Source organism: Pelodiscus sinensis, chromosome 25 (genome assembly GCF_052426305.1).
Source record: "Pelodiscus sinensis isolate ZL-2025 chromosome 25, ASM5242630v1, whole genome shotgun sequence".
Lineage (NCBI taxonomy): Eukaryota > Metazoa > Chordata > Testudines > Trionychidae > Pelodiscus > Pelodiscus sinensis.
Window position 1 is genome coordinate 4215591 of NC_143076.1, and position 27927 is coordinate 4243517.

The 27927-nt window shown below is 45.4% G+C and overlaps 1 protein-coding gene and 1 long non-coding RNA gene across 4 annotated transcripts in view; one reads left to right on the forward strand and one right to left on the reverse strand.

Annotated features, from left to right (window-relative positions):
* The window catches only part of CLMP (CXADR like cell adhesion molecule), a 98514-nt gene that overhangs the window by 26874 nt on the left and 43713 nt on the right, over nt 1-27927 (reverse strand). Inside the window, exon 2 of one of the 2 annotated variants that reach the window (XM_075916512.2) lies at nt 26186-26252. The exons of the other annotated variant lie outside the window; for it this stretch is intronic. The gene's annotated coding sequence lies outside the window, so the exon portion shown is untranslated. The remainder of the gene's footprint in view (nt 1-26185; nt 26253-27927) is intronic. 2 annotated transcript variants of the gene reach the window in all.
* On the forward strand, nt 742-10190 carry LOC142820536 (uncharacterized). 2 transcript variants are annotated; one of them, XR_016347851.1, is made up of 4 exons: nt 742-1114; nt 4407-4568; nt 6231-6302; nt 8146-10190. It is a non-coding gene; the product is annotated as an uncharacterized LOC142820536 (long non-coding RNA). The 2 variants fall into 2 exon arrangements; XR_012897757.2 differs by having other exon boundaries at nt 753-1114; nt 4407-4544.

The following is a 27927-nucleotide window of genomic DNA, read 5'->3' on the forward strand; positions in this document are numbered from 1 at the left end:
ATGCTTTAAGTTGCTATGTGCATTAGTTTCACATGTAACATCTGTATCCCAAGAAGGCAGTATTTAAGAGTTTGCTTTTTAAGCCTCGGTACTGTAAATCACCGGGCAGGAAAGAGACGTGAATTTTAGTGTGAGATGCTGGCATCCAACAAAAGGCATTAGGCTCTGCCCAGCAGTGAAGGCTCAGCAAAACCAAATGGAACATCATAGGATAAAACACGTTGTTGATTGCTCACCCTCTCGTCCCCTTTGAAGAAGAGGTTTAAAAGTGAATTCCTCTCATCAGCTAAGGCCAAGTCTATACTGGCACTTTACAGCACTGGAACTTGCTTGCTCAGAGGTGTGTAAAAACACCCCTCCGAGCACAGCAAGTTATAGTGCTATAAAGTGCCAGTATGAACCAGGATACTGCTCTGGGAGTTGGACTCCCAGCACTGTTAGCTACTCCCCTCGTCGAGGTGGTTTACATAGAACACCGTTGCTACACTTGCACCTTAAAGTGCTGCCATGGCTGCACTTTACATATAGAGAAAGTCTAAGTTTGCAGCAGGAGCAGAATGGGGGAAGGAATAAAAAGCCTAACAAGGAGAAACCGCACCTCTATGCTGGACTCTCCAGGGCAAAGTTTTCTAGGCATAAGCAAGAGATTCCCAGTATTTAGCCCGGGTTAGCCCCAAGGGACATACAGAGCTTGCTTATTAAGGCTGCAACTCATTTGTGTGTTTATGTTAACATGTCTTAACCTTGTGAATAACTCTGGCATTTCCCTTTCGTAGTTAATACATAACTAGATAGCTTATTAGAGCAGCGGTTCCCGGCCACCAGTCTGCGGCCCGGTGCCAGGCTGCAAACCACTGGCTGCTGGGCTGCAGCGGCTCTGGGGCCTAGGGACACACCACCCAGCACCTCCCTTCCCACCGTGGCTGTTGGGAGAGGCATGTCCTGCCCCGCCTCTCAGCCAACCAGCGCTGGGCAGGGGCAGGGTCTCCTGCTCGTGGAAGAGTGATCCGTTGCACGGCAGGAGGGCTGCGAGGAGCATGGCACGGCAGCCTTAGCGCCGCTGTGAGCTGGGCAGCAGCACAATCTGGGCAGCTGGAAGGTAGCGCAGGGCTAGGTAAGGGGGATGGGGCTGGCAGTGGGGGCTCCAGGGGCAGGGCTAGTGCTGGGGGCTCTAAGAGGTGGGGGATGGCACTGGGGAGCTCTGGGGGGCAAAGTTAATACTGGAGGGTTCTGGGGGTGGGGCTAGTATCAGGAGCTTTAAGGGATGGGGGGATCTAAGAGGCAAGGGACTGACACTGGGGGGCACTGGGGCCTCTGGGGGGGAGCTGGCAATGGGGGGCTTTGGGGTCTGCGATTTTGGCAAACCAGTAGCATTTTATTTGCATGTTTGCATATTCATTATTTGCATAATGATATGCAAATAAAATGTTACCCGTCTGCCAAAAGGTTGTGAATGGGTTTGCCGGTCCACATTATCAAAAAAGTTGGGAACCACTGTATTAGAGAACTGGGCTACAATTGTCTTTGGTGTACGATCTAAAACGCAGCAGACCTGTTGTAAATGGCTGTCTCTTTGGGACGGGGAGTAACCTAATACACTTTTGATTTTTGGTGCAAGTGACTGCCTATTGCAAAGGCAAGTTTGTCTAGGTGACAAACTTTTGGAATTTTTGACAATTTTTTGGAAGGATGACAGGCCCTCCATTTCAGATTCTTCCCAGGCCCCCCAAAAACCTCTTTGCAATCCTGACAATCATTCGACCATATCCCCCCCTTTTGTGTCATATTTCCCATTGTCATTTGTGGTTCCAGTCTTAACACTTCCCCACCCTGGACAGCATTTGAAGTGCAGACAAATGTCAAATGGTGCCCTTTTACAAAGAGATGGCTATTTTACATTCTTTTTGCAAGTGGGGGAGGGGCTGGATGCAGAGAGAAGTCTCCTCAGGGTAATTAGCCCAGCCAAGACTATGTTCTGGGACATCTGGTTTTTGTATTCCTTGGCCAGCAGAGGGAGATGGGTCAGGGGTCACCTTCTCCCAAGAGCTTTAGTGTGTGGAGTGAGCAAGATCCAGACGCCAGTGCATGCTGCCTGCCGCCTGCCCCACTCACCTCCCTTTTCAGTTCAAGAATTTGGTTGTGAGGTGAAAGCGTCTCAGATAAAAAATGTGAGCTCATAGCCAGCTCCCGCAGAGATGGCGAAGCTGTGTCAAAACACAGAGGTCAGCGGATGCCGCCCATGTAAGCGCAGCACTGCAGAGGCCCTCTCTTATTGAAATCAAATGTGTTTGGGACAAAGGCTTGAGAGCAGGATTCCTGAGCAGCAATGAAATAAAACTGAAGGAACATGTGTATTGCAACATTTCCAAGCGATGACGTGAGCCTTGTGGAATCAGAACGGCTGAGGAGTTAATCTGGCCCCAGTAGAACAGAAAAACGCAAAGTTTAATGAAGAAAAACATCAGTTTTGAAAGCTAACACAGACTGAGAGGGGGAGGGCAGGTGGGGCTAAAGTCTGGCTAGTGCTATGCAGACTCCAAAAGAAACACCATCAGCTGTGGGAGCTGGCCTCCCTTGTTCTGGTTCTTCCAAATCTGTTTCTGAGGGTATGTCTACACTGCAGAGTTTTTCTGGAAAAATGGCCATTTTTCTGGAAAAACTACACTTACACCCACACTGCAATTGTGTTCTTTCGACAGAAAGTTAAAAGAACGCAGGGGTTTTCCGACAGTGGTAAACCTCTTTCTACGAGGAGGAAGCCTTTTTCCTAAAGAGGCGGGAGCTGTGTGGTCTCTCCCCTCCCCAGTGCTCTAAGTGGGGCACGAGTCGCGTGGCCTCCCCTTCCACTCTCCCTGGTGCTCTGAGTGGGGCAGGATCCGCGTGGCCTTCCCCTCCCCACTTCCCAGTGCTCTTAGGGGTGCCAGGTGTCCAGTTTTGAACTGGACAGTCCAGTATTTGAGCTTTCTGTTCGGGAAACAAACTGAGAAAATAGAAATGTCCGGTATTTTCTAAATAAGATGGAATGTAGATTGTGATGTAATGTCAAGTGTGTCCGGTATTTTTGTTGAAACCATCTGGCAACCCTAGGTGCTCTGGGCAGGAGGGAGGGGGGTTGGCAAGTGTAGTGAGCAGGGGCCGTAGCCTCCTAGTAGTCACTTTTTAAAAAAAGTAATCCAAGGACCAATGCAATGTTCTACAAAGGTTCCAGGGGACATACTCTTATGATGGAGTTTTCTGGAAGCTCAGAACTGGAGCCCTAATGTTCCATGGGCTCTACAAACAACAGAAGACAGTCCCTGTCCCAAGGACCTTACATTCACACTTCTGAAAACTGGGGGTGAAATCCTGACCATAATGAAGTCAATGGAATCTTTGCCATTGGCTTCAGTAGAGTCAGGTTTTCATCTAGATTCTTGAGGAGGGATGGTGGAAAACAAGAAAGAAATTGGACTCTGATTTAAGTAGGGGATTTGTGGAGGCCAATCGGGTCTAGGCATGGGGATAGAGTTTACCTCCTTTGCATTTTTCAAATTAATGGCTAGTGCTAGTAAAAGGTGCCAGGTTTACGGTCTTCAAGACCAAAGCAAACACAACACAAGATGCTAAGTTTCATCTTCCAGTTTTAGAATGTTTATACAATGAACGGTATGAAGTCCCTTAGCCTGTTAGCTAAATGTCCAGGTGTTTTAATAGTAAAAGAGTTAAGGTATCTGCTTCTTTATAGTAACATGGCTCAGTTAAGCTGCTGGAAATTTCAGGTGTTGTGTTTCAGATGTTTGCAGAGAACTCGTTAGTACATCTTCCAGATAAATTAGGGGTATGAAACATCTAAGGGTACCTCCCAGACATTCATATAGCCAGTGACAGAATCTGGGTCATGCTAGGCACCTTACAAACTGTGCTTGGAGGAAGAGAGAGAATGGGACAGATCTCCATGAAAATATGAGATATATTGCTGCCTTTTCTTCATTAAATACTCTTTGATTTAAAGCAAGGTGGAGAATATGAGAAGGAAGATGAGAGTGAGGAAGGAAAGAAAACACTTTGCATTTGTATAGTCTCTTCCATTTGCAGAACACAAAGCTCGGTGCTAGCATGAATGTATTAAGCTTCAGCATCATGCCAGCGAGGCAGACATTGTTATACTTGTATAAGAAATGGGAACACGGAGTCACTGAGAGATGAAATGACTTGTCCAAGCCATGGAGTCAATCGGTGACAGATGCGGGAAGGGAAAATCAGGATGAAAACCTGACCCCACTGAAGTCAATGACAAAACTCTCATTGGCTTCAGTGAAGCCTGGATTTCATGCCATACGACCTGACTCAGGAGCCTGTTCTAAGCATTAGAGAGAACCCTGATGCTCAGCATTATTTACTGACATTACATATTATTTGTTTTACAGGAGCACCTGGAGGCAGGGTGGAATCCTGGCCCTGCTGATGTCGCTGGAAGCTTTTCCACTCAGTGGAGTCAGCATTTGATCCACAGTCAGACAGTCACTGCTTCAAAGAGCTTACAATCCAAACTGAAAAGACAGACCGTAGGTCTCAAGGATCTTTAACAGGTGTAAATTATGACAGATCAGTGGAGCCCTGTGGATATATACGAGGGCTACATCTACACTGCAGGTTTTTGTGGCAGAAAATATGGTAATGAGGGACCCATTAATGTAAGTCGTGATCTCATTAGCATATTTTCTGCCGTTTCTTTTTGTGCAAGGGGATTTTTGCGCAAAAAGAAGCAGTGTAGATCCTTATGCCTCGTGCGCAAAAAGAAACAGCAGAAAATATGCTAATAAGATCTCAACTTATTAGGAACTCATTAGCATATTTTCTGCCGCAAAAACTCGCAGTGTAGACAAAACCTAGATGAGGATCTTTCCTGTGCAAACCCTGGGATCAGAGTCTTCACTTGCTTACACCAATACAATTCTATTGACCTTTATAGACGTGCAGCTGAGTAGCTGTGCAGACCTCAAGCTATGTCTACCAGAGGTATCTCAGAAAAACTCTGTTGCATCCAGGGAACGTGTCTGCTCTTCTGTTTTTTTTGGTGGAAAAGCAGACATGGTCTTTCAGAAGCCCTGTCTTCCTCCTCCCACGAGGAAGAAGGGCTCTTCCAAAAGAGGAAGCTTTTCTGAAATTTGGCCTAGTGTAGACGGGCCAAATTTTGGAAAAGCCTCTTTCAGAAAAAGGTAAGCAAATTGTGGAGCGCAGTTTGTGTGCCTTTTCCCAATAGACCCCAGTAGTGTAGACATATCCTCAGACTGGTGTCTTTACAGGGCGCCTAATTTAAAAATGTAGAGCACTCCACCACATCTCATGATGTGTTCAAAAGGAGACTGGAGTGGCCCAAGTCTGTACTTTTTCTCATCGACTGGCGGGAGGGGGGGGTCCCAAAGACAGGATTGGGGACGTCCATTTCAGAAAATTCAGGGCAAAGAAAGATTGCAAAGTTATATTTGGAAGGGTAATACAAGAGCTTCTGAACAAAATCATCATCAAGTAAAAAAAAATGTGTTTTAGTTTCCAAAGCAAGACAACAGTTCTCCCAAAAGTGCTGAACTATGGTTCTGTTTCCTCAGCTGTGTTTCTTCACAGGAGAATGTATTTCATATTTTTAAAGACAAAAAATAATTATTTCAAAGTAAACCAAATGCTTTATTGCATCTCTACTGCTGCAGCAATAATCCACAGTGAAGATTAATGCACATCCAAAGTATGAGCATCATCTTGTTAACAAGTTTCAAGTTACCTTAGTGAAATGTTCAGTTATGTTCCCTAAATTGTGTGTTAACAGAGTATGACATTTCACTTATCCAGTACAAGCATTGCTAATATGATGCAAAATGAATGCCTAATGTATTAGCACTCTGTCGCTTTTCATATTCCCTTCCATTCTCAAACATGCAGCCATAGTTTACTCTAGGGCAGAAAACGAACAGCAGCAACAGACCCTCCCCGTTACTCTTACGAAAAAATGCATTAAATTCTAAGTGACTCCAAGAAATCATTTTTTTGAATGAGAGGTGTGGGCTTGTGACCGGGCACAGGACTGGCGCAACAAAAATCAAATCTGCACCTGTTTCCCCACCTTTAAAATGGGTCTAATATATATTCTCCCATTACACAGAGAAAATGTGAGAATTAACTAATTAGTTTATGCTTGCAAAGCTTCTGGAAGATGGAATGTAATGCTAAGGGTCTGCATCCCTTCTCTTCTACAGTAATCTCATCCCACTGTCTTCAATAGAGTTTCTCCTGATTTCCAAGTCTACAACTAAAAGGAGGATCAAACCGTGAGTAATGTTATTAATATTATTTAATGCCATGCTCCACATTCATCGCAGGGTTTGGCATAGCACCATGCCAGCTGCAAGCATTCCCTTAGGGATTTGGGTTGGAAAATGAAACTACTATCTGCTCCCTTCATACTTCCCATGTTCTTTCCATTACCAGGAGGAGTTACACAGTTCCAAACACACAGCACTGTCTCTTAAAAGGCAAGAGGCAGCGCTCCATGCATCACACTCTATGAGTCACATCTCCAGCCCAAACAAAGCAAGGAGTATATTGGAATGTGAATCCCACTTTATATACTGAAAGATAAGCAGACATGTGCACTTTAGGAAGTGGGATCTTTGCTATCCACCAAGCTCATCAGAGATGAGGAATGCTAATTTGTGTTTCACTGAAAAAACACTTAGTTCACATTTCTGCAATGCACAGTGTCCAGAAGGATCCCAAGGCTCAGATTTACAAATTGAAGGTCAAATCCGGCACACTTGGCTCATGCAAACTATCTCACTGACTTCAAAAGAGCTACTACAGGAGAAATGCAAACAGTGTTTGGAAAGACTTTTTCCACCATGAAAGGGAAGCCACCTATGAAGACAGAACTTAGCAGCTGTGTTAACTGACACATAGCAACATGACACAATGGCTACCAAAACCTTTGAACTACATGAAAAGACTGAAAATTCAAATTTGGATAATACGACAAGAATGTATTACAGAAGTGTGAAATAAATGAAAAATATGATAATGCCAGACTTGACCAAATGTTTTTCGGACTGGCTTGCTACTGATTAGATATATTCTTACTTTAAAATGAGCAGTTGCAGGACATATTAGAAACACCCCCCCCCCCACACACACACACACAAACATAAACATAGCAATGGTCTGGAAAAGATTCCATCCCCAGTAAGGGCATGTCTACACTAGAAAATTATTTCAAATAAATAAATTCAAAATAATAACTCCCAAAATAACTATTCTGAAATAACCTAATTCCCTGAGGAAAGCAGGAGTACAGATTTCAAAATAACTAGCCTGTTATTTCAAAATAAAGGGCTTGGTAGTGTGGATGCTCCATTTATTATTTTGAAATAAGGGGGTTATTTTGAAATAACTCCAAATCCTCAGCTGATACAAATCAATGTGGCTGCCTTGACTTCAGTGGAACTATACCAGTTTCCTCAGAAAGCATCAGGACTGGTTTGATAAGAATGATGTTGAAATCGAGCAACACGTCAATGAGAAGAGAATGGCATTTTGTGCTTGTCAGAAGAGAGAAGCTCATGCTAAGGCAAAGGGAGAAGTCCAACGTAAAACCAGAGAACTCAAGAACAAATGGTGGACTGAGAGTGCGCAAGAACTCCAACATTTCGTGGACACCCATAATACATGTGGTTTCTGAAGTGCCACTAAGGCTGTTTATGGGCCAGCTTGTCATGGCATGAACCCCCATCGCTCTCAGGATGGAACCACACTTGTGAAGGACAATGAAGCCATTCATTTTCACTGGAAATGACTCCGTGGTTGTGGATAAAGTTCTTGAACAAATCCCCCAATGACCTTCTAGGGATGAGCTTGGAGACCTCCCAAATTTCATGAGTACACAATGATATCAAGCAGATGAAGAACAACAAGGCAGCAGCTCCAGATGGGATCCCTGCTGAAATCTTCGAAGACAGTGGACCAGAGTTAATTCAGCAGCTTAGCCTGCTTATCCTTAAAATGTGGATAAAGGAGGAGATACCCAGTGAAATGAGGGATACTTTGATTGTAACCCTCTTTAAGAAAGGGGTTAAAGTGGACTGTGGGAGCTATTGTGGTATCTCTCTTTTTGCTTTGCAGGCAAAGTGCTGACACTGGTCCTTGTAACCCATCTTCTGCCCCGTGAGAAGAAATTTTACCGGAGTCACAGAGTGGCTTCCGACCATGTCGCAGAACTACAGATCTGAGCTTCATCACACAGCAGCTGCAAGAAAAGTGTCAGGAGCAAAACTGACCACTGTACCTGGCTTTAATTGATCTAACTAAGGCCTTTGACTCAGTGACTCGCTATACCCTATGGACTGTACTTTCAAAGATGATAATTCTCAGCAACGAGTGACCACCATCAATCAGTTCATCATGCCAGTTTATACCAGCTGATAATCTGATAATAAATTTGCTAGGAAATGCAATCACTTTTGGGCTAAGGAAAGTTTTCTGCAATATGCTTTATCTATTATTATTTTAGGATCTGAGTAAGGTATTCTGCATGCCCATTTTTGAACATCCTACTCTCCCTCTCTGCGCTAAAGGGATAAATGTATTGAAGACATAGCTGTACTTACACCGAGTATGAAATATTAAACTGTTGCTCTGAATATGCAAGATACATGTTGTAACAAATCCATTCCCACTTAGGACTTTTTGCCACTGTGCTGCACACCCCACTCAGATTAAATAATGTTAATTTTTTGCATTACATGTTTTTTTATTGATGAATAGCCTCTCTTTAAAAACAAAAATTGTTAACATTATTGACATTTTCTGTTTTTGTGAAATATTCCATGGCATTTTTGTTATGTTTATCAAAGCATTTTTGAATTGTGTATGTTATTTAAAAAAAAAAATCTTACTTAAAACTAGGGTTTTTGGTAAATAAATGTTATGAAACCAATTTCAGTAAAATAGGTTAAACTCTACTGAAAAATTTTGAAAAATAAAAATGGTTACATTTCAAACCCTCTGGAATAGAAACATATTCGAAATTTTGAATTTTGCACTTTCATAGCAGCTGTGCTTTGAATATCCTGGTGGTGGAAGGGTTAAAACTCAAACTCTCTTCTCCAAAAGCATCACATGAGAAAAAGAGGAATCTCCATTAGCTACTAGCAGTATGGGGATCTATGTCATACTGAAAAGCAGTTCTGATTCTAGCCAGCAGAGGACAATAATGCCACAGGTACAAACTACGTAGTTCGTTATCCTACCTATTTACTTTGCTGTGGACAGTATTAACTAAACATTTTGTAACAAAAATTCCCCCCAATCCATTGGGAGAGAGGAGGAAGGTCAAGTTATCCTTTGAAGCGTATGGTGTAGCATTTAGTTAACACAATCACCTGTTCACCAAAATGGGAAGAAGACTGTCTCTTGGTTTGGGGGTTGTTGTTTTGGAGATCAAAACAGACTTTTTCTGTGATGTCTACAAATATTAAAGCACCTCATGAAAAAACCCTCCTGTTCATCTCCCACAGTTAACATGTCCATCCTGTCATACACACAACTGATAAAGCAGCAGCAACAAATAGAACCATCCTTTGTGGTTCCAACCTTGCTTTCTTTTGCTGCCTCTTTCCACTGTAAGCTCTTTGGGGCAGAAACTGCATCTTCTTCTCAATCATGAGTAGCTCTTTGTGGCCTTTTGTGATGTCTAAATGGCCAGGTGCAAGACACAATGATTCATTCACAGCCCTTATGCCATCACTGTTGAAAGGAAGAACGGTACAGTAAATGGACCACAGGGTTGAATTCCCAAATCCGATATTGGGCTCAGCTCTTCATTAGAGTAGTGGGGGTAATAGCATGTCCCGATCTACCTGCAGTGTTGTGAGGCTAGACACATTAATGACAGTGAGGTGAACTTAACAAAGATTGGATATTTGTATGGATAGAGCACTGCAAATCTGCTGATACCCACTTTATATCTGTACATCTGCAGATATGGATGCGAATAGCCACTGCTCATTTATGCAGATGCAGATACAAATTTTGTGTCTAGAACCCTGAAAATGTGCAGATATCCACTTCATATCAGCAGGTATCTGCAGCTGTGGATGTGGCTATCCATGGATCATTTTTGTAGATGTGGATATGGTTTTGTATCCATGCAGGGCTCTATGTATGGATACCAGGAATATCCAGAATTATCATCATTAATGGTAACACATTTTGGAAGGCATATCAAACTTTGCCTTCTCTGATTATTAGAGGTCAAAATGAGACCTAGATTGGGGGGGGGGGGGGGGGGAGGGGCGCAGATTATGCCACATTTACCTATGCAGCAGGATTCTTAGGGCATTGTTCAAAGCATTTCTTGTTTGTCATATTCTAAAGTGCACGGAGCACCGTCCAACAGCAAAGGCATCATGAGCCTAAGGGAATTTCTGAGGGAAGCCCTGGATGAAAGCACACAAGTCCTGTGCCTGCCAAATATGCCTGTGACCTTTCCGCAAAAGAGAATTCAGTTCTGTTACGCACATGTCCCAGCTAGTGGAGTTATGGCTAAAGAGGCAGGGCTCTTTGCATCTGGGTATCAGTGTCTCTAGAGTAAGGAAGCTCCGACTGAGATACCGAGCTCTGGTGAGCAAGCAGGGTTTGCAACGTGCGGAACAGAGGAGGAAAAAGATAAATACAGCATTTGGGCAACAATCGAGCATATTTGCTAATTAGATCTGAAAAGGTCAGGCATGTTATCAAGGAACATACTGTAAAGGTCAGGTGGAGTATATAGAGCTAAGCCTGGGAGGAATGGGTAACCCTTGTTCAAATCCAGCTAACCTCTGCCACAGAGACTCTGAATTCTCACCTTCCCCTCATTGTACTGAAGGGGGCTGACCACAACATAGGCTTCAACCTAAATCAAAGTGTCATTGAACTTTTCCCTTGTGCTCATCCAGACTTGGGAACCCCCCACGGCAACTTGACCGACCAACCCCCTCATATCAAGAGTCGTTAGCATCAAGGGTGCCTTCAGCTACTGGCACAAGTAGGAGGGGATGAGAAAATCATGTAGCCGGGCAAGGGAGAACACTGTTCTTCTAGATGTGATGAAATATGGGATTCTCCCCAATCTAAAACAGGGAGAAGAAGGAAGGAGGGTGAGAGGCTGTTCTCAGTAGTGACGGATGGCAGAACAAGGAGCAATGGTTTCAAGTTGCAGTGGGGGAGGTCTAGGCTGGATATTAGGAGAAATTATTTCCCTGCGAGGGTGGTGAAGCACTGGGATGGGTTCCTTTGGGAGGCGGTGGGATCTCCAACCTTAGAAGTTTTTAAGTCCCGGCTTGACAAAGCCCTGGCTGGGATGATCGAGTTGGGATTGGTTCTGCTTTAGGCAGGGGGTTGGACTTGATGTCCTCCTGAGGTCTCTTCCAAACCTATGATGTTATGAATGACCGGTATTAATTATATTCTCAGTGCTGAATTATTGTACACATTTGTATTTGTTATCCTATTTTTTGTATCTGCTGGATTCATAATTAAACACAGAACTCATATTTAATCTGCACTTATTCTGACTTATCCTAAATCCACTACTTGTCCTATTGACTAAGTATCCTGCTCTTTGGGTTCAGCTGAACTGTACTTGGCGCAAGACCTAAGAACTTGGGGAAAAGTGTCTTTATATTTTACCTTTTTGTTCTTGGGGACAGCTCCCTGACACCAATTCCAGCACCCTGGTAGCTCTCATTCACTGGATCTCCCAGGGAAAGACCTGAGCAAGGGGATAACAGAGCCATCGCCATGCAGATGCAGAGCCCAGTGGATTCATGCAGTTTGGAGACAGATCTGTAACCTGTTCAGAGGGGAAGGGACAAACCTTACAGAATGATCAAGAAGAAACTTGGCGAGGAGAAGCCTCCTTGTGTTGCCCTGATTAGCCCCTGCTTGCAGGGAGGGATCTGGCCTGTAAGAAGAGCTTCGTGTGATCAGTGAAAAGAGTATCCAAGTATCGACAAGTTCAACTCCTACTTAATCTACTGCTGGAATCGCTTGCATTCTCTTAAGATTGGCATGTTATATAGGAGGGACTATGTTCCGGGCACAAGGATTGTTAGGAAGAGATGGGATCCACCAAACCAAGAGAGGAAAGAGCATCTTTGTGGACAGGCTGGCAAACCTAGTGAGGAGGACTTTAAACTAGGTTCGTTAAAGGATGGTGACCAAAGCTGAGGTAAGTGAGGAAGCCAGACACCAGGAAGAATCACAAGGAGGAACGAGCAACAAAGGAAGACCCCTGATTTGGATGGAGAAGGTAGAGCGATCAACTGGTTATCTAAGGAGTTTGTGCACAACTGCGAGAAGCCTGGGGAACAAACAAGAAGAATTAGAAGCCCTGGCCCAGTCAAAGAACTACGATTTGATTGGAATGACAGAGACTTGGTGGGATGATTCGCATGACTGGAGCGCTGTCATGGAAGGGTATAAACTGTTCAGGAAGCACAGGAGGGGGAGAAAAGGAGGAGTTGCATTGTATGTAAGAGAGCAGTATGATTGCTCGGAGCAATTTAGAGCAGTGGTTGCCAAACCTTTTGGCATCACGCCCCCCTTTTTGATTTTTGAACCCCCCCCCCAATAGCAGCAAAACTTGTTGAGCAAAAAAACCCAAAAAGGAACTGAGCAGGGCAGCAAAACTTGATGGGGGAGAAGGCTGGATCACCTCGTGCCCCCCCTGGAATTTCTACATGCCCCCAGTTTGGGAACCCATGATTTAGAGAGAGAAAAGACTGTTGAGAGTCTATGGGTTAAATTTAGAGGTGGAAGCAACAGGGGTGATGTTGTGGTTGGGGTCTACTATAGACGCCGGATCAGGTGGATGAGGTAGACGTGGCTTTCTTCGGACAACTGAGAGAAGCTTCCAGATTTCAGGCCCTGGTTCTCATGGGCGAATTGAATCACATTGACATCTGTTGGAAGACCAATACAGCAGTACACAGACAATCCAGGAAGTTTTTGGAGAATGTTGGGGATAACTTCTTGGTACAAGTGCTGAAGGAACCCACCAGGGGCCATGTGCAGCTTGACCTGTTGCTCACAAAAAGGGAGGAACTAGTAAGGGAAGTGGAGGTGGGTGACAACCTGGGAAGCAGTGATCATGGGATGGTAGATTTCAGGATCCTGACAAAAGGAAGAAAGGAGAATAGCAAAATACACACCCTGGACTTCAGAAAAGCAGACTTTGACTCCCTGAGAGAACTGGTGGGCGGATTCTCTGGGATGCTAACATGAAGGGGAAAGGAATCCAGGAGAGCTGGCAGTATTTTAAAGAAGCCTTATTAAAGGCACAGTAAGAAACCATCCAGCTGCACAGCAAGAAAAGCAAATATAGTAGGCGACCAGATTGGCTTACCGGGGACATCCTTGGTGGAAACTTGGACAGATGACTAGGGAGGAGTATAAATATATTGCTCAAGTATGTAGGGGAGTCATCAGGAAGGCAAAAGTGCAATTGGAATTGTAGCTAGCAAGGGATATGAAGGATAACAAGAAAGGTTTCTACAGACATGTTAGCAATAAGAGGGTGATCAGAAAGGGTGTGGGGCCCTTACTGGATGAGAGAGGTAACCAAGTGACAGATGATGTGGGAAGCTGAAGTACTCGATGCTTTCTTTGTCTCTGTCTTCACGGACAAAGTCAGCTCCCACACAAATGCACTAGGCAACGTAGTATGGGAAAGAGGTGGACAGACTTTGGTGGGGAAAGAACGAGTTAGGAGCTATTTAGAAAAGCTAAACATACACAAATCCATGGGCCCGTATTTAATGCATCCGAGGCTACTGAGGGAGCTGGTAGGTGTCATTGTGGAGCCTTTGGCCATTATCTTTGAAAACTCATGGCGATCTGGAGAGATCCCAGATGATTGGAAAAAGGCAAATGTAGTGCCCATCTTTAAAAAAGGGAAGAAGAACAATCCAGGGAACTACAGACCAATCAGCCTTACCTCAATCCCTGGAAAAATCATGAAGGGGATCCTTAAGGAATCTATTTTGAAGGACTTGGAAGAGGGGAAAGTGATCAGGAATAGTCAACATGGATTCAGGGCAAGTCATGCCTGACGAATCTGATTAACTTCTATGATGAGGTAACTGGCTCCGTAGATGTGGGAAGGTCAGTGGATGTGATATACCTTGACTTTAGCAAAGCTTTTGATACTGCCTCGCACAATATTCTTGCCAGGAAGTTAAGAGAATATGGATTGGATAAATGGACTGTAAGATGGATAGAAAACCGGCTAGACGTCGGGCCCAATGGGTAGTGATCAACGGCTCGATGTCAGGTTGGCGGTCGGTTTCTAGAGGAGTGCTTCAAGAATCTGTTCTTGTACCGGTTTTGTTCAACATCTTCATTAATGACCTGAATGAGGGGATGGATTTCACCCTCAGAAGTTTGCAGATGACACTAAGCTACGGGGAGAGGTAGATATGCTGGAGGGCAGGGATAGGGTCAAGAGTGACTTGGACAGATTAGAAGGTTGGGCCAAAAAAAATCCGATGAGGTTCAACAAGGACAAACGTAGAGTCCTGCACTTGGGACGGAAGAATCCCAAGCATTGTTACAGGCTGGGGACCGACTGGCTGAGTAGCAGTTCTGTAGAAAAGGACCTGGGGGTTACAATGGATGAGAAGCTGGATATGAGTCAACGGTGTGCCCTTGTAGCCAAGAAGGGCAATAGCATATTAGGTTGCATTAGGAGGAGCATTGCCAGCATATCTAGAGAAGTGATTATTCCTCTTTATTCGGCTCTGGTGAGGCCATATCTGGAATACTGTGTACATTTCTGGGCCCCCCACTATAGAAAGGATGTAGACGCATTGGAGAGGGTCCAGCAGAGAGCAAGCAAAATGATTAGAGGGCTGGTGTGCATGACCAATGAGGGGAGGCTGAGGGATTTGGGTTTGTTTAGTCTGCAGAAGAGAAGAGTGAGGGGGGATTTGAGAGCAGCCTTCAACTTCCTGAAGGGAGGTTCCAAAGAGGACGGAGAGAGGCTGTTCTCAATAGTGACAGATGGCAGAACAAGGAGCAATGGGCTCAAGTTACAGTGGGAGAGGTCCAGGTTGGATATTAGGAAAAACTACTTCACTAGGAGGGTGGTGAAGCACTGGAATGGGTTACCTAGGGAGGTGGTGGAATCTCCATCCCTAGAGGTTTTTAAGTCTCTTCTTGACAAAGCCCTGCCTGGGTTGATTTAGTTGGGATTGGTCCTGCCTTGGGCAGGGGGCTGGACTTGATGACCTCCTGAGGTCTCTTCCAGCTCTATGATTCTATCATTCTAGGTCAAACAAGACACTCACAGTGGTCCATTCTGGCCTTCTAATCTATGAATGAAAGACTTCTGGACTTGGCCCAGAGAATGGACTTCGGACAGGTCTGTGTCATGCTTTCCCCATCTGTAATACTTACCTGCATCAAGGGGTGTGGCCATATGGCTTATATAATTACCAGTTGGCAAGAGCCTGGAGATCTTTGGGTGAAAAGTGTTCTTGGTTACATGTGGACATCTTCTCTCAAGCAACTTGCATCAGAGCCTCTTGCCTTGGTTCAGTAATATAGGAGATGGCCACCTGGTATTTCACAGAAGGAACCATGCATCACTGCACAGCACCAAACCAAGAAGAGACCATTTTTCATAGGACACAAGTTGTCACAACTTCTACTAAAAACACCCCAGAAAATGGACAGCAAACCACCCGATTCGTAGGCATTAGTCTCTTTGCAGGCTGTGAACCCCTGTCATTCAATATCTCCCTCATCTGTCACTATGATGCTGAACTGGGTTGCACTGGTATTACAGAGCAATGGAAAGCTGTTTGAAAATGCATTCCTGAAATCCCCAAGGATCATGGTTTAAGCTCAGCTCTTATCACATAGCGAGGGAGACACAGGCCTGCAGGGAATGTTTGAAAGTCTCCTGCCAGGGTTCAGCCTGGAGGATAATTTAACTCGAGGCCTATGTGTTCTGGCCTTGGGTGAACACAACTAAATCCAAGTGGCTTTCATGCTCAGGAGACCTCCAGCGCCTCGGTATTTGTCTGTTTCTTCGGGGCTGCGCCATCAGGCAGCAACCCCCTTTGTCCTCCCCTGTCCTGTGTGCACCCAGGTTGGTCCCAATAATGTTACTTTGCCTCCATCAACTGCTCTTTCTCATTTTACACAGGCAAAACAGTGCCTTGCCGGGCAGGTTCCACAGCGAGCCAGAGAGAGAGCTGAGATGCGAACACCCAGCCTCTTGATTTCCACTCCCTTTAGCCACACAAAACGTCTCTCATCTTTCTTCATGGCAGTAACATCTGGCAAGAGGTTTTGCATCTCTCCTACCACCGAGCGGTTCCCTCACCGGGTAGTTTTTTTCCTTGAGACTAGAAGCTGTCCCACAGCTTGAGTCTCAAGGCTCAGTTGCAGTGACATGAAAAATGCACACTCAGCTTCTAGACAGGGAGGCTCTTTTAAGTGATTGGGTTCATTGTAAAGTCTGGCAACCATCTGTCAGATACATTTACACTAACGTAAACCCCAGCTATTCCAGCATGGGTGGTCTAGTGTAAAGCTGAATAATTTATCTGTTGAATTTAACCTCTTTTGCTGCTGACTGAATATCTGTAAGCAGGTCACTGTGTCCTCCAATTCATTCAATATTCTAGTATTGACTAAATGGCCTTTTTAATTTTTTACTTTGTGTCATTATAAAAATCTAAAAAAGCACTTAGTTTTGATTGGTCAGATGAATCATCTGCTGTTGTTTCCTGATTGGATAAGCTAGCAAGCAAACATCCATGGGCATTTAAAATTAATTTCCCACCAAATATTCACGTAGATAACATTGAAATTCACTTTCAAGGTGCCAGAAAATGCTCTTCAGTTTCTGGAATGTTCATAAGAAGTGACATAAATGGGGCAATACGCTGCTCAAAGCACATTTCATTTAAAAAACAAACAAATATTTGCAGAACGTTTTTGTCTTATTCAACATCTCCCCAGGAAAGACAAAGCATAGGTTTAGGAGTTGGAACTCCTTTGGTTAGATTTCTTGCTTGGCCACATGTATTGCGTGATCTTGGTGGTGTCATTTAGGCCCATATATTCAGAGAACTATCCACCATCACCGGTCAATAAGAAAAAACCCAAAGATGTTTTTCATTATTGTTGAATTTTTCAATGGAAAATTATGACTTCCTGTTGAAACCCAAAAATGTTTTGGTCCAAAACTGCCAAAAACCTAAAACGTTTCTGGCTGAAAACCAACACAAACTTGGTTTTCTAGGGTTTTATTTTCTGATAAAAAAGGGAATGTTTTCAAAGGAAGCAAACATTTTTTGCAAGGGATTTTGTTTAGCTGAAAAAATAATTTTCAGTCAAAACAGTGAATAGAATTTTTTCCAAACAGCACTAGCACACACTCATTTTTACTGCCTGAATTGGGCTTTCCCTCTTTTCCCCCATGCACTCACATCTTCTCCACTAATCGCAATCTGAGTTGTGGGTGCTCAGCACCTCTGGACATCAAGACCAAAGTGTTTCAAATTAGAGAGTCAAATTCTGGACTTTAACTGCTTCGTGCTTCAGTTTATCTACCCACAAATGTGGATAATCAGAAATGATCCACCCAGGGGTTTTGGGAAGTGCTTTGACGTTTCTGAATGAGAGTCACCATAGATGGGTGAACCACTAGAAAGTTTATTTATATTGAGCTTCATTTTGAAAACTTTAAAATGTTAATAGAAAATAAAGTTTTTCTGCCCTATTATTCTCCTTGTCAGTGGCCTAGCCTAAGGATTTAAGGAAGCAACATCTGTCCTGTTCAGGGACGGGCAATAATTTTTGATGGGGGCCACTCTAAGATTTTGGGAAGTTGTCTAGGGCTGCACTCTTCCATGATATTAATGGAAGAGATGTGGGGTTTGGGATGGAGGTTGGGTGCAGAGGGGAGCTTGGGGTAAGGGACTGGGGTCCAGGAGGGAGATTGGAGTCTGGGAGGGAGGTGGTTGTGATCTAGGGCAGAGGGCTGGAGTGCAGGGGTTTGGGATGTGACCTAAGGTAGGAGGGGATTGTGATCTGGGGCAGGAGATTGGGGGGCCAGATCTGGGAGGGGGTATGGGTGCAAGAGGGGGGCAGAGGGTTGGGGCAGAAAAGGGCTGGGGTGCTAGAAGCCAGGCGATTTACTAGCCAGCAGTAAGAGCCAGGAGACTTACTAGCCATCAGCCTGCCTTGCATACAGAGCTAAGGCTTGCAGAGCTTAAAATGTTTCCCAGCCAGCCAGCCTGACTTCCTCTCTGGCCGTGTACTTCACTGAATAACTGAGCCAACTCGAGGGGTGTGGTTCTTCTTGGATGCCTGTTATTCAAACAAGTATGGATAGAAACTGGCCAATGGGATTATGCTGGGGGCAGGGTGGGTCCTGAAACGTTCCCCCTCCCCTCCAGTTTTGAAACAGAAAGGAAGCCCAGCAACCATGTTTCTGCAAGACGCGTGGGGCAAGCAGGGGGGCCTGCCTGGGACTTCCTGCTGCCTCCGTGGGCCAGATTCAGTGGCTTGGTGAGCTGGGTGCGGCCCGCGGGCTGTATCTTGCCCAGGCCTGGTCCAGTGGCATCCAGCCAACTAGAGTCTCATGTTGCTTAAGGAAAAGGAACAACCACTCAACTTTCATGCTCAGCTCAAGCTATCTTAAAATTACCTTCCCCTATGCAGTGCCCCTGCTGTAAAACCTGTACATGTTGCACCATTCGAAAGAGAAAAACGTGGCACTTCCATCGACGGGTTGCGGCCCCATACTGGGTTATGGGATGTCAGGCGCTCCGTCTCATTCCTGCAGTGATCAGGTGACCAGTGGGGTCTGAGGCAGAATACCTGCCTGTCCTGGCACCACAGACTGTACTGTGCCCTAGAAGTGGCTGGCACCAGGCCCAGTTCCTAGATGAGGGGTGGGGGGAGTGCACAGGGCTCTGTGCACTGCCTGGACCCAAGCACTAGCTCCACTCTCCCATTAGCTGGGAACCTGCTTCTGGCTGCTTCTAGGGACGGCATGGTCTGTGGTGCCAGGAGAGGCAGGACCCCCATTGCACTGCTGACCGAAAGCCTCTCACGGTAAGCCCCTCCTGCCCAGCCCTGACCTGCTCCTCTCCAAAGCCAGAGCCCCCTCCTCCGCCTCAAATCTCTCACCCTCAGCCCCGCCTCGGAGCCCACACTCCAGTCACATTACGTTGGGCCATGGGCATCAGCAATTGTCTTCAACTGGATCATGAGAAAAATGTTTGAATCCCGCTGCCACAGGCCTTTCCATGATGAGGGCTCAGTGCCATTTTTACAGCCTTCAGTTCAATGAGCTTCCCAGCTTTCCTGTGAACCTGGTTCATTATTTCCAGCTTGGAGAGAGTGGAGCCAAATTCATCCACAATTTAGCTCGGGGTGGGGAACCTTTTTTGGGTCGAGGGTCGTGGACCCACAGAAATATCAGTCAGGGGCCGCACACAAGTGAGAAGCAAAAATCCAAAAAACAAATCCTCACTGACGTGAAAGACACTCCCCACATTCCCCTTATACACCAGCACCTGGGGGTGGGGGGGTGAGGCTAGGAAACTGTGTGCTTCAGCCCTGCAGTAGGGTAGCAGAGGGGCTGGAGTGCCAGCACAGGCTCCCCTGTGCTAGGCGGAGGCCTTTGCCTTGCGGGACAGATCCAGGCAAGCCAGAGGCTGCATCCGCCCTCCAGGCACCCCTGGTTTAACTCTGCATGCCCTTACGCTCAGAAAGAATTTGGCTCAGAGACACGATGGGACTTGTTCAAAGAGCTGCGTATAGAATACAAAAGTCCTGAGGTCTTAATTCTCTCTGTGCAAGATCCACGGACTTCAGGCGGACTTTCTAGTGTTCTGCAAAAGCAGAAGAGAGTGGACATCCCTGTGCCATAACCACTAGACAGACTTTCTCTAAGCAGCTGAAATAACCATGCAGGGTCTCTGGCCTTGGCTGTAAAATGCAATTACATCAGCAGGGCTTCCAGAGCACCCAAGTGAACCTCTAAACCAAACAGATCGCTCCGTGCGGGGGAGCAGGCCGGTGACAAATGTGTCCGTTGTCCTGGCTCTTTCAGTAAACAAGAGATGCGCCCTCACAGCCCATGCTGCCCATACTCAGAGAGAGCAGCATGGCTCAGCACGGTGCTGCTTGCGGTTTGCAAACAGGCCAAGGATGCAAAGCAGCCCCAGGCTCAGGCTGGGAGAAGGTGGCTGGCTTCTTGCCCAAGGCGTTACTTCACTTTTCTGCGGCCCCGCGGACCCTCACGTTGCCAAAAAAGGAAGTGGAAAACTGTTACATTCAAACCCAGAAAATACTGCCTTGCTCTCCGCCCCCTTTCAGAAGAAGCATCTCCTTGGGACTGGCTGCCGTCTAGGAGAGGCCAGCTGCTACCATGACTGCCTGGCAGCTTTGGATGGGGGCCTGCCAAAAGCCGTTCCTGACATTCCCTGAACTCCTACCTGCTGCTAAATGACTTGGCTCTGACATGCAGGTGTCAGGTTGGCTCTATCCCCTCCAGCTGTTAAAGCTACAGGCTCTTTGGGGGAAACAGTGCCAGTTCCTCTTGTACTCTGTGCTCCTGCAATGGTAATAGCTCTGGAGACTGACGTGAGGTTTCTGGCTGAACCTTGCACAATAATTATGAAAACTAAGGAGCCCACATATACACTCCACTTACCTGACCTTCGCAATGCAATGAGAACAACAACAGACTGATATTTATCCTACCTTGGGAAGCTGTTCCCACAGAAGAATTTTGCAAGCACATAGTGACACTGCAAACTCACCAACGCTGCCTCCTGTTCCTCATGTCCTGCAAGAACAGCGGTGGGCAATAAAACTGGGGCTGCCACTATATTCATCTGCATCTCCGCAGGTACAGACTGGAATGGCGACCCGCAGCCAATGGGAGCTGTGATACCCCATTCCTGTGGAGGCGCAGGTAAATAAGAGGGTGTGAGGTCCGCTAGGGCTAACCCTGGCAGACCGGATCCAGCTCACAGGCCAGTATTTGCCCACCTCTGGGCAAGAGCCATCTCTAAGTATCTCTCTGATCTATTTAATCCAGTATCTCCTTGCTGAGACTGGGGACCAATTAGTCCCACCTGCATCAATGGTTTTGCAAAGCAGATGCCACTCTGCCTGAAACTGGACTCAGATCGGCTCACCCATTTCAACAGCACCAACGAGCTGTTAGATGGGAGAAGCTTTCCCCTTTAATGACCTGCAACCATGTTGTCAGCGGGTGGAACTCAGTGGAACTCTATTGACCAAGCTATGCTGATCTTGGGTCTGGAGCCAGTATCCCTCTAGCATAACATCTCGTTTCAAAATAGCCTCTGAACACTTTCAGTGTAGCGTTGGCTGCAGCTCCACGTTTCCCATTAAAGTCAGCGGAAGCGATGAGAGTCTGTGAAGCCTTAATTAGCGTATCGCAGGCGCAGTGTGGGAGTGTGTTCTGAAGATAAGGGCGTTCCACTCACATGAAGCAGTGTGGGAAGTGCACTTGTTTTATACGTGGTTCAGCCGAGGATTTCCAGGCTTTTTACAGGCACCAGTTAATTAAACCTCGCACTGCCATGGTGCGGGTATTTTACGAGCACATTACAATATACTACTCCTCAGCCTCCGTGCGAGCGAGTGTCCATGAATGGCATCTGGTCCTTCCAGTCCCAGAGAGTGGGCAACCCAGCCACAGCTGGAGGCAGCTGCGGAGCCCCAGGCCAGAGGGAGGACCCAGGGCAGCCGCACAGCTTCCAGGGCCGGTAGCCTGGACTCCACAGACAGCAGGCTGCAGAGCCTGTGGGTGGCAGAATCCCAAGGGCTGCTGAAGCTAGCAGGGCCAGCGGGACTCCGGGGAGGCCACGTGGAGGGCAGGACACAGTGCCAATGGGAAGTCGGAAGGGCCACGTGGAGGCCAGGACATGGGGCTGGTGGAAGGGCCAGTCCCTGGGTGCAAGGAAGCCGGGTGGAAAACCTGGGCCTGCTGCAGCAACCTCACACCACTACTTCCCACCCCTATGAATCCTAGGAAACTTTTTGGAAATGAGGGTATGTCTACACTACCCTGCTAGTTCGAACTAGCGGGGTAATGTAGTCATCCGCAATTGCAGATGAAGCCCGGGATTTGAATTTCCCGGGCTTCATTTGCATAAAGCTGTCCGGCGCCATTTTTAAATGCATCCTCGTACAGCTAGTTCGGATTAGAAGCCTAATCCGAACTAGCTACTCCGTGCGGCGTGTAGCCGCGCAGCACGGGGTTCGAACTAGCCGGCATTTAAAAATGGCGCCAGACGGCTTTATGCAAATGAAGCCCGGGAAATTCAAATCCTGGGCTTCATTTGCAATTGTGGATGACTACATTACCCCACTAGTTCGAACTAGCGGGGTAGTGTAGACATACCCTGAAAGATGCATCCCAGGCAGCCCAGCAGTAGGAGGGTAGGGCAAACTGATTATTTTAACCCTTCTGGCTTCCAGGCACCCCTTTCCCCCAGGAAACACGGGTTGTGCCTTTCCCAGTGGAAGGCATGAGAAGAGCCTGTGATGTTTCCTTTGAAGCAACCAGCAGATTCCCCCAACACATCTCAGGCAGGCGAAATGCACTTGGTGGAGGTAACCAAAGAGTCTGGCTGCAATGCCAACTGAAAAGGCATCCTACATCCTGAAATAGCACTCACCCTTCTCCAGCCCCTCCCTACAGATGGTCTTAGAGACTGGCAGGTCTGGGGGGGTGGGGTAGGGGAAGAGACGTTACATAACATAGGCAGAAGAGGGTAGGAATGAATGTTCGAACTTGCTAAAATGTGAACCCTGGAGCCTTGTGGATTCAGTCTCTAACATCCATCAAACATGATTAATTTTAATGTCACAACATTTTAATGTCAATTACTTTTAATGTCACTGCTTCTCATTCACTGATGTAGCCACGTTCCATAGCTGGTAATAAATTGCCTCCACAGAACTTTTTAGTTAAAAAAAGTGATACATAAACAATGGCGCAATGCCTTTCCACTGTCCTAAGGCTACTGACATGGTGAATCTGGCTGTATTTCAAAGAGCTTTGCTGGGGAGGATTAAAGGACTGTATCTGAGGATATTGTGTTTAGGGTCAGATCACTCCTTAGTGAAATATGTTTCCGTGTCTGGGTTTACTAACTATGTGACTAATTTGTCTGCTGGGACTTGCTTTATCTGCTAGATACAGAGCTGTGTCTTGATATTAGTACTTATTTTATTATAGTCCAGGAGACCCAGTCATAGGCCAGGCTCCCGTTGTGCTAGGCGCTGTACAAACAGAACAAAAAAGATCATCCCTGCCCCAAGGAGCTTACAACATCAGATCAAGACAAGAGACAACAGTTGGAGAGGTAAATGTCTGTGAGATAACGATATTAGAGGTGATAATTGGGGAAGCTATCTTTGTAATGGGTAAGATAATTAGAGTCTTTATTCAAACTTAGGCGTAAAGTGTCAAATTTAAGCATGAATGACAGTTCAGAGGATTCTCTTTCAAGTGCAGTTTTAAAAGGCCTTTGAAGCAGGATGCAGGTAATCAAGTCGTTGAGACAATGTCCTTTCTGGTTGAAATGGCAAGAAACTGTTTTTTCTTTGTGATCCTGTCTGATATCTGTTTTGTGGCTGGAGGTGGGGCTGAGGGCTTGCCTCTCCCCGCACTGCCTTCACCAACTGCCCAGGCCTTTACTTCTTGTAAAATGAGAGTTTGACATTATTTTGAAATAATGGCTTGCAATTACACACACTCTCTCTCTCATATATTTCAGAATAACATCAGTTATTCCAAAATAATGCTGCTGTGTAGACATAGCTTAGGTGTCCCCTGGATATTGGAAAATTAGGAGACAGATACAGCAAAAGAAATGGGGAGGGGGGAAGAAGGCACATCGTATGGAGGGCTGGCAAGAAGCTGACCAGTGAGAGGTAATTGCAAACATATGAAGTAATCAGGGAGGTACAAAGACATTTTACATCATTTCAAATCCACCTGATATTGTGGGTTTGAAAACTAGACTTGAACTCAAAAGTTATTGGGTTTTCATCCCACTTGGCAGAGACCAGAAAGGAGCAGACTGAAAAAGCCAATAAAATAAAAAGTGAGAAATGAGACAAAGAACAAGCAGAGGGAAGGCGTGAGAGTGGGAAAATCCAGTGAAAATCTACGTGCAGTATTTGAATGGACTTATAAGCATGAATGTGCATCTGGGCCATGGATAGAACAGGATAGACTCTCTTTGGCCTGATAGGGTGAATAGCTAATTGAGTGCCCTTTAGCTTAAGTAGAGGCCTATGGCCTTTGGAGCAGGAGAATCTGACTTTTAACCCTGCCGTTGCAATGAGAGTCCTAATTGCCCTAATGTGCAGCATAGAGACAGCCGTGAAGTTCTATGCAGCCACTGCTTTGTTGGAACCTATTATATGTACATAAGAACATGAGAATGGCTGTACTATGCCCATCTGGCCAGTGGGGAAAGTAACTTAAAATTGACATGCATCTGATGAAGTGGATCTTTGCCCATGAAAGCTTATGCTCCAATACATCTGTTAGTCTATAAGGTGCCACAGGACTCCTTGTTGCTTTTGCAGATCCACACTAACGTGGCTACCCCTCTGATACTTAAAATTTCTCACAGGTATTGTCCCTGCCAGCTCTTTAAATAGCTCCCTGCTTGCCGGAGCTGTGCGCCAGGGCGCACCCGCTTACTTCCACCTCTGTGCCTGGCCCAGTATTCTGTCTTCTGACAGTGCCCAGTGCCAGGATCTCCAGAGGGAATGAACAGAACAGGCAATCATCAAGCGATCCATCCCCGTCACCTATTCCCAGCTTCTGGCAAACAGAGGCTAGGAACACAATCCCAGCCCATCCTGGTTAATAGCCATTGATGGATCTATCCTCCATGGCATTTCCTTATGCCAGTCTAATTTGGAAATACAGGCAGTCCCCGGGTTATGTACAAGATAGGGACTGTAGGTTTGTTCTTAAGTTGAATTTGTATGCAAGTCGGAACTGGTACATATTGTAGGGGAAACTCTAGCCAAACATTTCTCCAGAGCTCAGTTTTATTCTCCCACACCTCACTCTCCTCAGTCCTTTATTCTTAAGCTGAGGTGTCTGCTGAGAAAAGCCGCTCCACGTCTCCCTGGTCTGCTGGGTGGGGCGCTAGCTTCGTGTCTCCCTGGTCTGCTAGGGGGAAAAGCAGCTAGTGCGGGGTTGCCTCACCCCATTTGTAAGTAGGGATCCGATGTAAGTCGGATCCATGTAACCCGGGGACTGCCTGTAGGGGAAAACTGGGTTCTTTTATGGCTTTAGAGTGGCCGCTCTACAGCCAAAAAAATTATGATTGTTTTAAAGCAATTGACTAGAAAAATATAAGCCATGGTGGAAAAGAGAGATTCAGAAAATCCAGCCTGTTTTGCACATTTTAAAAATAGCCTAAGAGGTACAACCCCTCAAACCTCAGGAGATCCACTAAAATAAAAAATTAAAAAAAAAACCAAAACAGTCATCCAGATTTTTCCAACCCTCAGAAAAGGTTTGATACTTTTTGGGGGTGAGAGTTTGTGTCCTTTCTTATTTCCTCTGCACCATAGTGCCCTGAACCTGTGTTGCACAATCATGTAGAAAAGAAAGCAAGAAACAGAGAGGAATAGGACAGGGACATAATAAATCAAACCAGGAGACCAAGAAGTCACTTGAAATTAAATGGCCTGAAAATTCAGAACAAATAAAGGGAACTACTTTGCTTGCACAGCATGGCTGTGGCCTGGAGTCAGACTGCCAGAGGGGTCAGGGCTAGTGTAGGCAAAATATGCTTGAATAATTTTATGAGCAACCCTCATAATTATGCAGACTAAGATTTAAAACATGAGCACTACAGGGATTAGGAAGTAACCATCTACTCCCTTTGCACCAATGTAGAGCATTGCTTAAGTGGCTAGGTGCATTATAGTGAAAAGAAAGAAAGAAAGAAAGAAAGAAAGAAAGAAAGAAAGAAAGAAAGAAAGAAAGAAAGAGAATTATTTAAGAGAAAAGAAAAAAAAAGACAAAAAATGAGAAAAATAGAGAGAGCAACAGAAAGAAAAGAGATAGTGAATTCACCTTCGTTTGATGCTTCAGGAATTAGCCATTGCTGCTTGCATGGCACCAGACAACATGAATCAAGAGTCTGGAAGGAAAAACAGCATGTTTCACTGAAAAGCCGTGTGAGTCACACAGTGTCGGGGGTATTTTTCCCCAATGATCAACGGAATGTTGATTTATATGAACAATCAAGATTAGTCTATGGTGGAAAAGACCACAAAGGATACATCACTATGTAATAAACAGAGCAGTTCACAGAGCAGTTCGCCTGACTTCTACAAACTATGTGGCTTTTGTTGTATTATGGTTGCTTTGCTTTGCTTTGCTTGCTGGTGATAAGCGAAACAATAATTGTCCCATGTGAAATTCACTTCTCTTCCTGACAATACTAACTCTGCATTCCTGCCCCCTCTTATATTTTTGATGGACCAGTGCTTTTTCATCACTGAATATTTATTCTTTGAAGGAGCCATCATGAAGAACGGGCAGCTAAATTTAGGCCAAATCCTTCAGAGGTATTGAGCATCTGCAAATCCAATGGAGGTCAATGGGATTTAAGAGATATCAGCACCCTTCAGAATATGGCCTTGAGTAAGGACCTTGCATATGGCCAATAGAAAATAAGGATGCACTCCAGAAAAGGGGTGTGAAATATATGCAGATTTTACTATAAAAAGCAAAGTTACACACACTAACAAAATGCAAACAATTAAGGTCTTAGCCTTTTTAAGGGGAATGAAGAAAGGAGGAAAGACACTGTAACAAGCAGACAGTGTTTTCTGAGAACACTCTGTTAGCAGGTGTTGGTGCAAAGAGTGAAGTAGGTTCTGCTGACTCATTGAAGCCTGTAGCACATTAACCCAATTATGCTTAAAATTACATCTATGAGTGTTTTTCAATCTAGCCCTCAATCAATGAAATAATGATAAAATAAATAGATTTTAAGGTGGGAATGGACCATTTTGATCAGCTAGTCTGATCGCCTCATAACATAGGCCAGAGAACATCACCCATTGATTCCTGCAGTAAGTCATATAACTTGCAGTTGAACAAAAGTATCACTTTTAGAAAGTCATCTATTCCTGATGTAAGGATTTCAAGTGATGGAGAATCTACCACATCCCAGGGTGAAATGTTCCAAGGGTTAATTACTCTCACTATTATAACTTTGCAACTTGATTTCCAGTTTGAATTTGTCAATGTTTAATTTCTATCCATGGGATGTTGTTGTGACTTTGTCTGCTGGATTAAAGAGCTCTCAGACATCATGGCTGCATCTAGACTGGCAAGTTTTTCCGCAAAAGCAGCTGCTTTTGTGGAAAAACTTGCCAGCTGTCTACACTGGCCGCTTGAATTTCCGCAAGAACACTGACGATCTCATGTAAGATTGTCAGTGTTCTTGCAGAAATACTACGTTGCTCCCGTTCGGGCAAAAGCCCTCTTGCACAAATGCTTTTGCGCAAGAGGGCCAGTGTAGACAACGCAAATGCGAAAATGGCGATCGGGGCTTTCTTGTGCAAAACTGCGTCTAGATTGGCACGGACGCTTTTCCGCAAAAAGTGCTTTTGCAGAAAAGTGTCCGTGCCAATCTAGACGGTCTTTTCTGCAAATGCTTTTAACGGAAAAACTTTTCCATTAAAAGCATTTGTGGAAAATCATGCCAGTCTAGACATAGCTCATATGTCTAAAAGCTTCAGAGGGATAGCCAAGTTAGTCTGTAACAGGAAAAACTTAATACAATAGTCCAGTAGAACTTTAAA